The sequence below is a fragment of the Vulpes vulpes genome, chromosome 7 (genome assembly GCF_048418805.1).
Source record: "Vulpes vulpes isolate BD-2025 chromosome 7, VulVul3, whole genome shotgun sequence".
NCBI classification, from domain to species: domain Eukaryota; kingdom Metazoa; phylum Chordata; class Mammalia; order Carnivora; family Canidae; genus Vulpes; species Vulpes vulpes.
In genome coordinates this window covers 92,436,246-92,454,069 of record NC_132786.1, presented here as the reverse complement: position 1 = coordinate 92,454,069, position 17,824 = coordinate 92,436,246, and positions in this window count along the sequence as shown.

The following is a 17,824-nucleotide window of genomic DNA, read 5'->3' as shown; positions in this document are numbered from 1 at the left end:
CCTGCTTCTCCCTCTGCCTGTGTCTCTGCCTCTCTTCTCTCTCTCTGTGTGTCTTTCATGAATAAAGAAATAAAATCTCTAAAAAAACCCCAACAATACAATAAAAGGATCATATGCCACAATCAAGTGGTATTATTCCAGGGATGCAAGAATTGCTTCACATTCTCAAATCAGTCAGTCATAAATATGCCACATTAAAAATAAAGTCATAAAATATGCCAAATTAACAAATGAAATACAAAAATCATATGATCATCTTGACAAATACCAAAAGAGCATTTAACAAAATTCAATATCTGTTTATGATAAAAACTCTCAACAAGGTAGGATTAGAGGAAACATACCTCAACATAATGAAGGCTACATATGACAAGCCCACAGTTAACTTCATATTGAATGGTGAAAAGCTAAAAGTTTTTTGTCTAAGATTAGGAACAAACAAAGATGTCCACTCTTGCCACTTTCATTCAACACAGTTAAATGAAATCCTAGCCAGAGCAATTAGGCAAGAAAAAGAAACAAGACTCCAAGCATCCAGATTGGAAAGGAAGAAGTAAAACTGTCACTATCTGTAGATGACATGATACTGTATACAGTAAATCCTAAAAACTTCATAAAAAACTGTTAGAATTAATAAACAAATTCCATAAAGTTATAGGATACAAAACCAGTACACACAAATCTATTGGATTTCCTTACACTAATAATGAACTAATAGAAAGAAAGCTTTCTAAAAAACATGCATTTACAATTACATTCAAAAAATTCCTGAGAAAAAATTTAACTAAGTGGATGAATCAAAGATGTATATTCTGAAAACTACAAGGCACCAACGAAAGAAATTGGATGAAACAAATAAATGGAAAGATATTCCAGGCTTATAAATTGCAGAAATTAATACTGTTAAAATATCCATACTACCCAAAGAAATCTACAAATTCAATGCAATACCTATCTAAATATCACTGATGTTTTTTACAGAAGTAAAACAATTATACAATTTGTATGGAACCACAAAAAAACCCTGAAAAGCCAAAACAATCCTGAGAAAGACGAACAAACTGGAGGCATTATACTCCCTGATTTCAAACTATAGTACAAAACTATAGTAATTAAAACATTATATATTGGCCTAAAAACAGATATATAGATCAAAAGAAAAGACTAGAGAGCCCCAAATTAAACACATTTGGTCAGTTGATTTGCAACAAAGGATCCAATAATATACAATGGGGAAAGGACAGTCTCCTCAATAAATAATGTTGGGCAAATTGGACAACCACATGCAAAAGAATAAAAGTGGACCACTTTTATACCATACAGAAAAATAAGCTTAAAGTGAATTAAAGACTTCATTCATTACATGTACTTCTTACATGTAAGACCTGAAGCCACAAAACTCCTAAAGGAAAGCATAAGCAGTTAGCTCCTTGATGAGTCCTGACAATGATTTTTTGAATCTGACACCAAAAGCAAAGGCAACAAAGGCAAAAATAAATAAGTGGGATTACATTAAACTAGAAAGGTTCTGCCCAGCAAATAAAACCATCAACAAAATGGAAAGGGAGCCTACTGAATGGGAGAAAATAATTGCAATCATACATCTGACAAGAGGCTAATCTTTGAAATATATAAAGAACTCATACAACTCAATGGCAAAAACAACAACAAAAAATCCCAAAAAACAAACAAACAAAAAAAACCAGTTTCATTTAAAAAATGGGCAGAAGGCCCCTGGGTATTGCAGTCAGTTAAGCATCCAGCTTTTGGTTTTGGCTCAGGTCTTGATCTCAAGCTTGTGAGATTGAGTCCCATGTTGAGCTCTGTGCTGAGTGCAGAGTCTGCTAAGGGTTCTCTCTCCCTCTCCCTCTCCCTCTTCCCCTCCCTGCATTCACACCTCTTTCTCACTGTCTCTCACTCTAAAATAAATAAATATTGTTTAAAATAATGAAATAAAATTTAAAAATAAATAACTAATGGGTAGAAGAGGGATGTCTAGGTGGTTCATTTGATTAAACGTCTGATTCTTGTTATCAGTTCAGGTCTTTTTCTTTTTCTTTCTTTCTTTTTTTTTTTTCAGTTCAGGTCTTGATCTCAGATCAAGCCTCCACACCCAGTGTGGAGCCTACTTAAAAAAATGGGCAGAAGATCTGAATAGACATTTTTCTATAGAAAACATATAGATGGGCAATAGTTACATGAAGATGTTCAACCTCATTAGTTATCAGGGAAATGAAATGAAAACCACAATGAAGTATCTCACCTGTTAGAATGGCTATCATCTAAACAACAAGAAATAAGAAGTACTCACAAAGATATGGAGCAAAGGGAACCCTTGTGCACTACTGGTGGAAATATAAATTGGTACAACTACAGTGAAAAACAGTATGACAGTTCCTCAAAAAATTAAAAATAGAATTACCATATGATTCAGCAATTCTACTTCTGGGTATTTATCTGAAGGAAATGAAAATACTAACTCAAAAAAGATATATGCACCCCCATATTCACTGAAGTATTACTTACAAAAGCCAAGATACGGAAACAACCTAAGCGTCCATCAATGAGTGAATGGATAAAGTAATTGTGATACACCAACACACACACACCCCCACACACACACACCGGAATATTATTCAGCAATAAAAAAATCTTGTTATTTGCAACAATATGAATCGACCTTGAGGGCATTATACTAAGTAAAATAAATCAGACAGCAAAAGACAAATACAGCATAATCTCAGTTATATGTAGAATCTAAAAAAAAAACACCCCCCAAAACAAAAACAAAATAAGCTCATAGATACAGAGAACAGATAAGTGGTTGTAAGAGGCAAGGGGTAGGTAGTAAGTGTGAGAAATGGGTGAATTATTTATTTTTTTAAATTTAAATAAGTTGAAAAATTTTTTAAAAAAAGAGTATTGAAAATTCAAAAAAAAAAAAAAAACCAGCAAAGAACTGGATTTGCCACCCATTGTCCTCACCCTTTGATGTTTTTTAAAGCTCCCAGGGTCACTGAGTAAATGTCAATGCTACTTCTATAACATTCTTCTGAGGGCTTCATCAACCTTCTCTACCCATTTCCTATGCTTCATAGCTCTTCAAAATGCAGCGAGATTTGTCCTATCTCTATCTCTTCTAAAATGCTGGTTTTGTGACCTGTGCGTCAGTTTTGCCTTGGATTTCTGGACTCACCATAGCTCCTGTCTATGAACCCTGATTTTGCTCAGTGAAAAATATTTGCCTGCTCCATGGCCTCCAGAAATCTATTCCCAATTCTAGGTACAGATGAAGAAGTTTCATCTCAATTTCAAACTCTAGACCAGTGTCATGATTGGGATGAGAGAAAGAAAATGGGATTTATATAGTTTACTGCTTTGCATCCTAAATTACCTGAGACTGGATCATAGGTATTGAATGGTTGCATTTAAAAAGATCTGATAACCATGTTTTCAAATACTGTAGAACCTCTACAGAATCTGATTCTTAAACTAGAAATTAAATCAAGTATAGTCTTCCATTCTCCATGAATTCTGTTTTAATTAATATTTTTTATAATTGTGTTTCTCTGAATGAGGTTGTTGAATTAAAGATGCCTGAGAAAATGCTGTACGATCTAGCATATACATAACCAACCAATTGGCATTTACATGACAAATTATTTTGTAATGTTAGACTAAAAACCTGGAAATGTATACTGACTATTAGGGATTTTTTTTTTATTATGATCAATGTTTATTGCTTTTTGACCATACTATTACAAGGCATTATGGAAAAGATATGCATATACCTGAAATACATCCTGTTCTAGTGCAGAAATAGGTTTCTTTTTATATTTCAAATATATTCACCATAATAATCAGCATTTGGGGAGATAGCCATCACATTGTTTTCTTCATTTTCCATTATTTCTTTTCTATGGTCCTTTTAGGGATCCCTGGGTGGCGCAGCGGTTTGGCGCCTGCCTTTGGCCCAGGGCGCCATCCTGGAGACCCGGGATCGAATCCCACGTTGGGCTCCCGGTGCATGGAGCCTGCTTCTCTCTCTGCTTCTCTCTCTGCCTCTGTCTCTCTCTCTCTTTCTCTGTGTGACTATCATAAATAAATAAATAAATTAAAAAAAATAAAGATCTATGGTCCTTTTAATTTTCTGTGGTAAACTAGAGTAATAAAAGATGGAGCAATATAAGGAAACGCTTGTTAGCCAAAAAATTAACAAATTGTAATCAAGATTGGTTTCTTGTAATAAAGATTAATTATAATTGTAACTATATTTTATCAAAAGTACTTCATTTTTGAAACTACATATTTCTAACAGCAACTTCAGAATGCATTAGTGTTATGGATACATAAAACCTTAAGAAAATACGAAATCACACAAAACATTTTATAAAGTTATTTTGAATCTCATTTCTTAGACAAATACATAATTTATAAGCTGGATTCTATTCCTGTTGGGTGTCCAAGTGCTTCCACATTTTTTGCTGAGTTAAGTCTCAAACAACCTTGCATTCGTCACATTCATGCAGGTGCAGCTGTTGCTATACTCTGTGGGTTATATGATTCTGCTGTTATATGATTTGAATTTATCCAGCACTTATTTCATTCTGAAATGCTGGAATCTAGCTCTCATTCGCTTCTCTAAATACATCACTTAATTCAAGGGAAAGCTTGGATTTTCCAAAAACTGTTCTAAAAGTATAATTGACATTCAGCCATAATTTACCTGGTTAGTATTTGCATCTGTGATTTTCCTGCCATATGTGTGCTGTTTTGCATTTGCCCTTTACTGAATTCATTTTGGAAGAAAGTTTTAGTGAAGAGCTCTTTCTCAGATCTTGGGAAACTTAATGGTGAGTGAGAGAGCCTTGAAGTTAACACTTCACAGGGTTATTTAGAGGTCTGGGAAAAGCAGTGACAAAATGGAGAGAGATGATTTTCTAATTAAATAATCTCTGAAAGTTTCACTTAAAAATAAATTCCTTGTTAGAGATAAATAACAATATACATAATTTATTAAAGTATATTGACAACATTTATAATTTATTAAACAAATTTTAGTTTACTCATCTTCTGGTCAATATATATTCTAAAGGCTCACATGAACATTGGGAACTGGTATAACTCCCATGGAGTTTTTGTTTGTTTGTTTGCTTTGCTTTGCTTGAACATTGTGGTAAGAGTTGCCTGATTCTAAGATGTTCATCAGTGGCTTGAAAAATTAGAATAAACTTTAAATGTTGACATTATGACCAGTTATTTTCCATGCACAGAGATCAGCATATCTGGTTTCTATTGATTATAACTGCATAAAGGTTGATTTTTTTAAACAAACATATTGAATTACTAGTACTTACTAGTGCTTAAGGTAGGGGTGCTATAGATCACTTTGAAGATTGAAATTCTTTTCATTCATTCAGTTGAAAATATTTTTGTTTGCAATTTCTCCATTACTCTTGCTTTGATACTGAAATTTTGCAGATAATTGGCTCTAAAGACTGTATTCTTTTATTGATCCAAATTAATGCTTTGATTTGGCTTATTTCTGTAAAAAAATTAAAGCAACAGCACTCAAAATATTTTTTTGGCCTTCTGTAAAGAACTGATGTAAAATTTAACTTACAATCCATCTTGTCATTACATGGTCATAGAAGGTGAAAGGACTCTAAAGTATTCAAAACCATTTTCATGTGTATACCTTGTTCACACACTGGCAACATTTGGGCCACTGTCTCCTTACAGAGACCAGATTCTAATCATTAGGGAAATAATGTTTTAAAGTCCATGCAATATGTCTTCATGTAAATTCAATGTAGTTTTTTTTTATGTTGGGTTGATTTCAGTATTCTCACAAGTAATGTGAATTTTGAGCTTTGAGACAAATTTCTAAATTTATTCTCTAAGTTCCCTCCTCAAGTTTTTGGATATTAAGTATCAGGTAAGTGAAGGAGACTCCCAATAGAGTGAGCATCAGGCTCATAATCCAGGCTACCAAAGTTATTTCCACATATGTTATATTGCATTCAAGGGGTTATTCTCTGAAAAAAAAGTAGACATCAAATTTAAATAATAAAAATTAAGTAAATTTTCTAATTGTGTTAGATTTAACAATAATGTATCAGTTGCTTTGCAATAATATTAGCAAATATTTATTTTATTCTGAAAATATATTCTAGGTATTGTTCTACATGCTTACTATCATTTAATTCTAACTTAAAAAAAAACTGTGGGGTTCCCTCATTTGATAAACACAGTGAAGTTCCAAGAATGAAGCTTCAGGATAGTGTAAACAAGGATTTGAATACAGGTGCTCTGTCTCTGTCTGGAGACCATGTTGTGAAGCAAAGCACTACATATATTCAGATTGGAATAGTGTGTTTCTCCAAAATTATTAAAGAATACATGTAAAATCAACTAGAGAATCACAATTTAATAAGCCATAGTCCTTTCTTTCCATGTACATATACTAATGGAAAAATATCAACTATAATCCATTTGTTTAGGAGCACATCAGTGAAGTGATGAAGCTGTGGAGACTGTATTATTAGCATATCTGACTGCATCTGGATGCCATGGAACTGAGGTGGCAAAAGAGCAAATATAACCTAATAATAATTACTCAATAAATATTGTTATTGATTTTGGGGGGGGGAGAGACACGACTCAGTTCACTGGAAAGTTATAGAACTCCTAGGATTCATAAAAACCTTATCAGTAGAAGAAAGAAATCAGATCCCACCACAACAATGCCCATTTTATAGAGGAAGACAGTTTGAAATCCCCTAGATTAAGTGACTTATTCAAGGTTTAAATGAGTGAAAATAGGCAGAACTTGTGTAGGTCATTTTGATTTCTGGGCTTACATCTCCTCTTGGGCAAAACAAGTGTATAGAAAAAAATGAATGGCCACAATTTTTATTTTATCCCCATTTTCGGACTCATCTTCTGCCAAACTTTGAAGCAGTTGAATTACCTCTGCATGAACTATAGACCATCTAGGAAAGATAAGAATGGTATTTCATGATCCACTGACTACTATGTTGGATTAAAGTCCTACTTGTGATCCAACTTTTCTCAAATCCCCCCAATCAAGTTGACATGCTAATGCTTATCGTACTTCTGCTTTGAAAGCCTCTCCTGTGTAAATTATAATTTGTATCTCAGGTTATCAGTGAATGAGGGAGGTAGAGAAGAGTTTAGTTCTCAGAGTCTACTTCATTAAGGACTTCATTATCTTCTTGCCATACCACTAAAATTTAACTTCTATTATTTTGTGGAACAGTTTAAACCAACAGGAATTTAAGGATGCAATACTTTTGAAAATTGCATAGAAATGCAAAATGTAAACTACTTGTTATGAACTGACTAAATATGACAGATACACATCTAAGATAATAGAACAATTGGGGGGAGGAACATTTTAGTTTTTTTCATTGCAATTGAGTAAATGTTAAATAACATAACAGAAACACACGGAAGAAGAAAATCTTAGTCCAAGAGTCAGAGATAAGTATTTAGAATGGTGTCCTAATAGACGTAAAACATGCCTTCTATTACATCTTCCATCCTGAAATGAACTGTAGCCCACCTTTAGGTGTCTAACATTCTATAGTAACATGCATATCATCCAGAAAAGTAGCTGACAGCACAAAATATGGTAATAGCATTAATGTACCCCTCCTTGTTGAGACTTTACAAAATAATTTATGAGAGAAAAAGTAAATGGAACATAATTAAATGGTACATTTTCTACCCATATACTGAGTGCTAAAAGTTAATTTAATTTATTAAAAATTTCCGGTATTTGTGGAAGAAAGAATTATCTCTACTGTAGAAATATAAAAAAAAAACTGTAGTTTTGAGATGTAAGATAATTTACTAAATTTAATCAGACAATCCATGATGAAAGTAAAAATAAATTTCGATCTCCATCTACACAAACATATGTTTCAGGTACAGTAAGCCATATTTTGTCCATAGTTGAGCCATGTCATAATATGAAATATAAAAAAGAATACAACTCCAAATCATGGTTTATAACACATAATAACAACCCTTCAAATCGTATAAGGCTGCTATTTTTTTAGTGCATTATGAAGACCAGATTGTTTAAATGAATTTGAATAAACATACAGTGTTTAGATATTTTGATAGTGATCTGTCCCTTCTTCGGTGCTCTTATTTTCAATATCCATTCTGTATTTGAAGTGACCATATTCCAACATAAGACCCTAATGTATCTTTATATTTCCAGAAACACCCTAAACTCAAAATGAAAAGATGAAGCAATTTGTTGAAGAATAATGCATTTGTTACTATTTCCCTGATCTTTCCAAAGATAAATTATTGAAAGGAAAGATTTGTAGCAGCTATAAACTAACCAGCAATGAGTTAAAACTCCGGTAGCACTATTTCTCTTCATTAGCTTTAGTATGATCGTTTGGGTTGTCCATAATACAAGATGGATTTCCATCCTTTTTTTCCCTGTGTCCTTTGTTTTTGATAGACTTCAAAAAGTTAATCAAAGAATATTTTTCCTTGTCTGAGATCTAGTGGATGTTACCTTGAGACAACATTTATAGAAAATAAAAACCTCCATGCCCAATTTTGGAGACACTGACATTTCAGAAAAACTCCTGATGTATTCAAGTAGCGATATATGGACATTTCAGAAGGTCATATGAAGCAATCCATCCACAAATGCAGAAAAAGTAGTGTAACCCTCCTTTGATTTACATATGATGTGGTCAGGTAAGCCTTCTGTGCTATCTCAGAGGGAAAAAAACAGATTATGTTCACAGCAGTGTGTGCAAATTGAGTTTTTTCCTTAAAAGGTATCCAGATATAAAAATGTCAACACTTTGAGGAGACATATTTTTTCTGTATCTGAAATACCAAGCTAGTATCTTTATGACTGTGACCTCTAAAAACTAGTGAAGAAAGTAGAATTTTTTTCTTTTCCAAAATTACTTGCATAGTACATTTTTGCAGGTGTGGGCAGCAATATGTGTACTTAGAACCATCCTGTTAGTCCTGCCCCTTGGAAACATAATATGGATTCTAGGAAATAGGTTAATTCTGGTTGCTTTTAAATTTTGATCACTGGAAAAAAATAAAAAATAAAAATAAATAAATTTTGATCACTGGATTTTTGGAATTCAATTTTTCACTTGGGTTAGATGTGGGCTGCTTATTTTAAATGTGTATATTCTAATTCTATTAACATTTTGCAATCACTGGTAATAATAAAGGAAATGGGGAAAATTCTTTCTTTTTAATAATAAATTTATTTTTTATTGGTGTTCAATTTGCCAACATACAGAATAAACACCCAGTGCTCATCCCATCAAGTGCCCCCCTCAGTGCCCACCACCCAGTCACCCCCACCCCCCACCCTCCTCCCCTTCCACCACCCCTAGTTCATTTCCCAGAGTTAGGAGTCTTTATGTTCTGTCTCCCTTCCTGATATTTCCCACACATTTCTTCTCCCTTCCCTTCTATTCCCTTTCACTATTATTTATATTCCCCAAATGAATGAGAACATATAATGTTTGTCCTTCTCCGACTGACTTATTTCACTCGGCATAATACCTTCCAGTTCCATCCACGTCGAAGCAAATGGTGGGTATTTGTCGTTTCTAATGGCTGAGTAATATTCCATTGTATACATAAACCACATCTTCTTTATCCATTCATCTTTCCATGGACACCGAGGCTCCTTCCACAGTTTGGCTATTGTGGACATTGCTGCTAGAAACATCGGGGTGCAGGTGTCCCGGCGTTTCATTGCATCTGAATCTTTGGGGTAAATCCCCAACAGTGCAATTGCTGGGTCATAGGGCAGGTCTATTTTTAACTCTTTGAGGAACCTCCACACAGTTTTCCAGAGTGGCTGCACCAGTTCACAGTCCCACCAACAGTGTAAGAGGCTTCCCTTTCTCCGCATCCTCTCCAACATTTGTGGTTTCCTGTCTTGTTAATTTTCCCCGAAATGGGGAAAATTCTTGAGAGACTTTTCTTTATGTATTTATGCTAGAGCAGTCTATCTCCAAGTGAAGAAGAGTGTGTGTATATATATACATATATATATATATATATATATATATATATATATATATATATATTCGTTGATTGTAAACCTTGACAATTAACATATCCATGGGACTCCTGGGTAGCTCAGCGGTTAAGCGTCTGCCTTGTCTCTGGTCCATGGTCCCACTCCGGGATCGAGTCCCACATGGGGCTTCCTGCATGGAGCCTGCTTCTCCCTCTGCCTGTGTCTCTGCCTCTCTCTGTGTCTCTCATGAATAAATAAATAAATAAAATATTTTAAAAAATTAATATATCCATTACTATCGTATCAAACCATTCAGCAATTATCAGTGATCAAATAAATATGATTAAAATTATGAAGTAAACCTATTCTTTCTAGAAGGTTTAAAAATATGTTAAAAAGATAACTCAATATAACTATGGATTTTATTACACAGATTCCTCTGCAAAAGGGAAAACAAAATCTCTTTCACTATCATTTTTTATTAATAATACAGTTATTGGTTTTTTGTGGGTTTTTAAAAAGATTTTATTTATTTATTCATAAGAGACACAGAGAGAGAAGCAGAGACACAGGCAGAGGGAGAGGCAGGCTCTCTGTAGGGAGCCCGATGTGGGACTGGATCCCGCGACTGGGATCACGCTGTGAGCCAAAGGCAGATGCTCAAACGCTGAACCACCCAGGCGTCCCTATTATTGGTTTTTAAAATTTCACCAACATAGCTTTACAAAGGTCTAAATCCAATGATCACATTTTGGATTATGGTTAACTTCACATTAGCTTGGGAAATGAGCACCTAATTTGATTTTATTTCTTTTTTTTATAATATATTTTTTAAAATTTTTATTTATTTATGATAGTCACAGAGAGAGAGAGTGGGGCAGAGACACAGGCAGAGGGAGAGGGAGAAGCAGGCTCCATGCAGGAAGCCCGACGTGGGATTCGATCCTGGGTCTCCAGGATCGCGCCCTGGGCCAAAGGCAGGCGCTAAACCGCTGCACCACCCAGGGATCCCTGATTTTATTTCTGATTATCTCCTTAGATTGGGATACAGGCGTATATCAAAGTATGTAATGATTTTTTTAAGTTCATGATCTATATTGACATTGTTTTCAGAGAAAATGTACAAGTTTACATTGCTTTAGGAGAATACGATTGTATCTGTGTTTACTGTACATCTATCAGCATTTTGTGTTCCTTCTAAATATGTTTTCTAATTGATAATGAAATGGCTTTTAATTTTTATTTCTATTTTTAGTGTAAATGTGGTTGAGTCTTCTTAGATATATGCATTAACCCCTTAAGTTTTCTATTCTGTAATTCATCTGTTTATAGCCATTGCCTGTTCTTGTTACATAAGAGACTTCCTTTTATCTTTATGCTTTAAATAGTTTATCAATTAGAAAGCAAAATTAATTCTATATTTGTAACTATGAATCATTATATATTTATTTGACAGAAGATGAACTTGTTGCATTATTTGTAAATACAATTATAATAGGAACTCTAATTCAGCTATTAAGTTTTGCTTTTTAATCTATTACCATACCTTTAAATACACCATTACAGGCAGTCCCGGTGGCTCAGCGGTTTAGCACCTGCCTTTGGCCCAGGGTGTGATCCTGGGGACCCGGGATCGAGTCCCACATCAGGCATCCCTGCAGGGAGCCTGCTTCTCCCTCTGCCTGTGTCCTCTGTGTGTGTGTGTGTGTGTGTCTCATCATGAATGAATAAAGAAATCTTTAAAAAAAAGATAAATAAATACACCATTACAGATGGTGGTCTGAGCACACTGGAAATCTGGTATGAAGGAGCCACTTGAGATTGATAAGTTTCTGAAAGCTGTAATTTTTTATCCCAAATGAATTAATTCAGAAAATGAGTGACTGATGAATAAGGCCATCTAAAGATACTATTATTAGCACAGAAGAACCTGGCAGACCCAGTAGACTATTCTGATGTTCATAAACAAAAGGGTTTTGTCTACTTTCTCTCAAATTCTGGCTATTCTAACTTTTTTAAGTGGAGATATCAATAAAATAGATATTTTTATTTTCTTAAGAAAAAACTTATAAAATTATATATGCATATTTATATTCACATAAATATATATTACAAATATATATTACATATTTATTACAACTCTCTATGTACATTATATATATTACAACCCCTACACCAAACTGATTGGAAGACAAATATAGCCCTAAAGGGGGAAATGACAAAGGTGTTTTACACACTTAGGAATAACAGAGCAAAACAAAACAAAAAATAAAATAATAGTGAATGGCAGTTCCCTAATTGAAGACAACTAGGGAAATTAAAATGCAACACAGCATGTTGTTTCTAAAATGGTTTTCTAAAAATAATATCTTCAAAGATGAAATCTTGCCTGTATCTGTTGGTTGTTTCTCAGTTGGCCATTTTAACAAGTTAAATATAAATGGACACCAACAGTTAATGTGATTAAAAGAATATGAAAAGCAAATTATAATGGCTTCTTAGTAACTCTGTAAAGGAGTGATGGAATGTTAACTTAGAATAAGGTACACTATTTATGTAGGTTCTTCTTTATCAAATGATACAGCACAAAAAGAAAAAGTAGTGTTTGTTTCTTATTTTTTAAGTAGCCTATTATATTAAGTATGACAAAATGAGTGAATCACTTTGGAACTCCTTTTTATTTAATTTGAGCAGAAATTTCGGTTTTGTTACACAATTATATAAAACTGAAAAATAATATATAGTCTTAGGTTTTAGTAATTTTCAAAAATACTGAGAGAATGATTCTGTATACTTCTTCATTTGAGTGTTTTCTGGGATACATGACTGGTTTGCTAGGAAGAAAGAGGGGACTCTAGAATGAAATAAAGAATAGCTTACATGAAATTAACTTATAAATATGAAAATTCAGTTGGATACAAACACTCCAATGACTTTCTTGATTCTAGTTTTTCACTTTCTTACATTACAGCTGATAATGATGTCAATTAGGTATGAAGATTTTGTAGGTCACAGACTATTTTAAGAATCCAATGAGCACTATGAACTAGCTTTCTTTAAAAATATCATGCCTCACAAAGCATGTTGGATATAATTTCATAGGTTTCACAGAATCTGAGCTTGATTCACTAATTATAGACACAGATTAAGATCCTTGTCTCAAAGAAAACAAAATACATATATCAGGAGATCATAATAGTTAAATTTTAAAATAACTGGGTTTAATATTATGGGCATAGTAAGTGATCTTTGGTCATTTGTGGGATTTATCTTTATAAAAATTACAACAAAAAAAGCTCAATGAAACTATGAGTCAAGATAAGTAGTAGGTCAATTCAAAACTCCTTTGGTCAGAAGTGTATTGCTTATTTTCAAGTTTAATTTTAATTTTAAATAAATCTGTAAGACTCTAGTTTAAGTTTGTTAGTTGAATGACCTGGGGTTATAGCATTTTCTTTGCTATATTAAAAAAAGGGGGCTTTTTTGCTTTAAAAAGGCATCAGCTGTGAATACCAAGACGGGCTTTTATGGAATATTTTCTCAAATTTATTTTTCTGCAGGAAATCATCCATACACAATCATGTCTACTATTTGATTATAAAAAACAGCCTGTTGGTGTCATATGATGTCAGTTCAGAACATTTATCTTATTCAACAAGCAGTATGGCACAGCTGATTTATTGCTTCCCCAGTTCAAGTGATATTCTGTTTTTTTCCTAGTTAAGGGGCACATTATTGATCTATTCAGATTAAATTGTCACTTAAGCAAAAAATCGGAATGCTTATTTTTTGTCTTCATTTATAAAAATCCTCATTTTTAGTTTTCTTGCATATTTTATTTGTCAAAAATTTCTAACTACAGTAACTTCTGGAATACTAACAGAAAGATAAAAATAAACATTTTATTATTCCTAAAAATCTTTTTTTTTTGGTTATAATCCATCATCAAAATACAGATATTTTTACAATGAATTATTGTACTGTTCTTCTTTCATAACTAATATGTGAATATTATTTTAAACTACATTAGTAACTGGGTTATAAGATAACTAAATCTGTGATTTAATAAAAGAGATTGCTAAATTTTAAGTCTCAATATAATACTTGAAATTGCTCAAATGACATATTTTAAACATTAAGTCATGTACTATGGTTTTTAATCCCATTTATCTAATCTCCATTTTGTTGTAGAGGTAGTTTGTATATACAGAATGGCACATATTTACATGAGGGGAGGGATTGTAGATCCTGCTGCATCTGCTTACACATTAAATTATTGTACTGTAGGTAAATGCAGGTTTTGTTCTATGTAAATAAGTGAGATGCCAGATCTTTTTACTAATCCATATTTACATGTATTATCTAGATTTTTACTGGTGACAGTGAATCTAGTTAATAGCCATGGACCTTTATGGAAATGTATATTGAAAAGTTAAAACTACTGTATAAACAGAGGAAAACATTACGATAGATGAGTTAACTATTATTATTATTGTTTGCCATTGTAAAATATAAACATATAATCATAGTTTAAACTTATTCTTAAACTTATTAGTTCAATACTCTGAAATCCTGAAATAACCTTTGGTATGAAAAGAAGTCTACTTAACTGAGCAAATGTTCTATGGAACTATGGATGCTTTGTGCCACATGGCTCTATGTCTATGTCTATAAGGAGTTACCAACATCGGGTGAGAGAAATTTTAGGAGACTAGCTTTTGTTAAAGCAAAGCACAACTCTCTAGTCAGAGTTGGATTTACCAGGAAGCTGCTGAAGAATCCACAGCTTCAGGGCTTCTTACTATGACTGGTCATGTACTTCCAGGGCCTCATAAAGGACCTATAGCAATGGGAATCAGCACATGCTTTTGTAATACTTGCAGAAGTCAAGTATTTTATATGAAAGCAGTTAAGACTGTTCTCTCTTTACTTTGCATTCTTTCTACTTTCTTCAAGGTAAATGGGGTTGGAATGATTGAAGAAAGTTTAGAAGGGTGCCTGAGTGATTCAGTTGGTTGAGTGTCTGACTCTTGGTTTTGGCTCAGGTCAAGGTTCCAGGGTTTCAGGGCTCCCTGCTCAGTGGGGAGTCTGCTTCTCCCTCTCCCTCTGCCCCACCCCTACACATTCTCTCTCTCTCTCTTTCTCTCTCTAAAATAAAAGGAATAAATTTTTGAAGAAAAAAAGGAAAGTTTTGAGATTAGTCTAAAAGGAAATTAGTTGGGACACATTGCAATTGTGTTTAAAATAGCACCTAGTTAACATGGCTCAGTCTCTTACATGGATAGTAGCGTCATTTTTGGTTGCCTCTGTCTAGAAATGACTTTCTGTGATCTATCATGCCAATGAGTGTCATGTTACAAGGATGTTAGCACCTGAGTCAGAGGCATATTACTCTATAAACATGTCCAACAGCATCTGACACTAGAAGAGAAATGGAGGAAAAAAATGGTCTTAAAATATACCTACTCAAACACTAGCCTGTGAAAATGTGTCCAAACTCTATAGTTCACAAATGAAAGACACAACTACTGCAAAACTTTACTTCAAAGCACTAGTGACAATCTGTGAATCTAAATGAATTTTTTTGAAATTATTATTAGTAATAAAAAATTTCTATCAACTATTCTAGAAGATTGTCATAAAAATGTCATAACATTATTTCCGGTGAGGAGGCACTCAGAGTATGCAGCTAAAAAATTAGGAAAAAGTATTATCGAAGTTATTAATAAAAATATGCATTTTATTTGCATTTTGTGATATTTATGGTTTTTGCCAGCTTTTTAAAATATGTAATATATTGTGATTTTTCTCTTTCTAAAAAATATTCATTTTGTATCTGGTTTTGTATGCATAAATTTGTATTCTTTTTTTATAAATAGGGTCCAGATTATACAAACTTTAGGCCTCTTAAAACCTGGTTCTGTCCCTTACCTGAGAAAGTCAGAAAGAACTCTAGCCAGAGAATTTTAGGTAAGGAAGAAGCAATCCAGTGACCTTTTTCTTTCTCTCTTTTTTCTTTAGTCATCATTTTCTTATGGGTTTCTAACTTGATTCCTGATGCTGCCACTACAATTAGCCCTCCAGAAAATAGATTTATTTTCTGTTTTGAAATTCTGTGCCCTGTCTCCACTCCTTCCAAAGAAGAAAGTTTGCATCAAAATTGTTAAACTGAGTCATCTTTGTATGACAAGGTTATGGGTGGTTTTAAAAATGTATATTCTTTTTTTCCCCTCTTTTTAAAAGTTTTGTTTTAATTCCAGTATAGGGGTGCCTGGGTGGCTCAGAGGTTGAGCGTCTGCCTTTGGCTTAGGTCATGATCCCAGGGTCCTGGGATCGAGTCCCACATCAGGAGCCTGCTTCTCCCACTCCCTGTGTCTCTGCCTCTGTGTGTGTGTGTATGTGTCTCATGAATAAATAAATAAAATCTTAAAAAAAAAAATAATTCCAGTATAGTTAGCTTTCAGTGTTGTTAGTAGCAGGTATACAATATAGAGACACAATTCTATGCATTACTCAGTGCTCATCATAATATGTGTACTCTTAATCTCCCTCACCTATTTCACCCATCCTCCCCCACCTCTGAGAACCATCAGTCTTTTCTCTATAGTTATGAGTCTGTTTCTTGGTTTGTCTCTCTCTTGCTCTCTTTTTTTTAAATATACATTCTTCTGACATTGCTTATATTTATTTTTTACAATGTAAATGTGCTTTCATTTTTTTAATTAAGGTTTTATTTTTTTTTTACAGTGTTTCCTTTTTTAAGATTATTTATTTGAGAAAGAAAGAGCAGAACAAGAGAGAGGGTGTGCACATGCACACATGAGGTGGGGGGCGGGGGGGGGGGGGGGAAGCGGAAGAGAAAGATACTCCTTGCTGTGCAGGAAGCAGTGGAGTTTCCAGGCCCTGGCATTAGGACCTGAGCCAAAGGCAGATGCTCAACTGAGCCACCCAGTTTCCCTCAAAATTAAGGCTTTATTTTAAAGAAATTGCTTAAACACAAAGTGAAAATCATCTTGTTCTCATAAACTCAGTTTGAATTGATCTTAAATTTACAATATTGAAAATGTATCACATGCCAGGCCACAGAATTATCCAAATAATTAATTCATTACAATGTTAATTTTTAAAATGTGTGAAGAACAAAAAAACAAAAAAGCTGAAAAAATCCTACAATATGTGCTGAATATTCAATCTTGCAAAATATGGTTTTCTGAAGGAAACAGCTTATTTCTCATAAATTATCTTGAGTCTCTTATCCTATCTGAGCAATCTGTGGAGAAACAGTTGACTGACTGCCTGAGGAATCTTCATCTCCCCACTTCCTCCTTTGGTCCTTCCTGATCTATGGGGACTTTCTGTGGAGGGCAGTGAGGGATAATTGGGGTTAAAACCTGTTATAGACTAAAGTACTCCCATTTTATATGCCAAAATCCTAGCCGCTAGTGTGCTGGTTTTCAGAGGTGGGGCCTTTGGAAGTAATTAGATCTCAATGAGGTCAAGAAGGCAGGGCCCTTATGATGAGATTAATACTCTTGAATGGGAAACACCAGAGTGTTTGCTCTCTTTGCCCCCTGAGGGTACAGCAAGAAGAAAGCAGTCATCCGCAAACCAGGAAGAGGGCTTTCACCAGAAGCAGGATCTTCAGGTTCCTTGCTCTTGGACTTCTCAGCTTTCAGAATTGTTAAAAACAAATGTTTGTTTTTTAAACCACCCAGCCTGTGGTATTTTGTTCTGGCAGCTCAAGCAGACTAAGACAAAGGCCTGTCT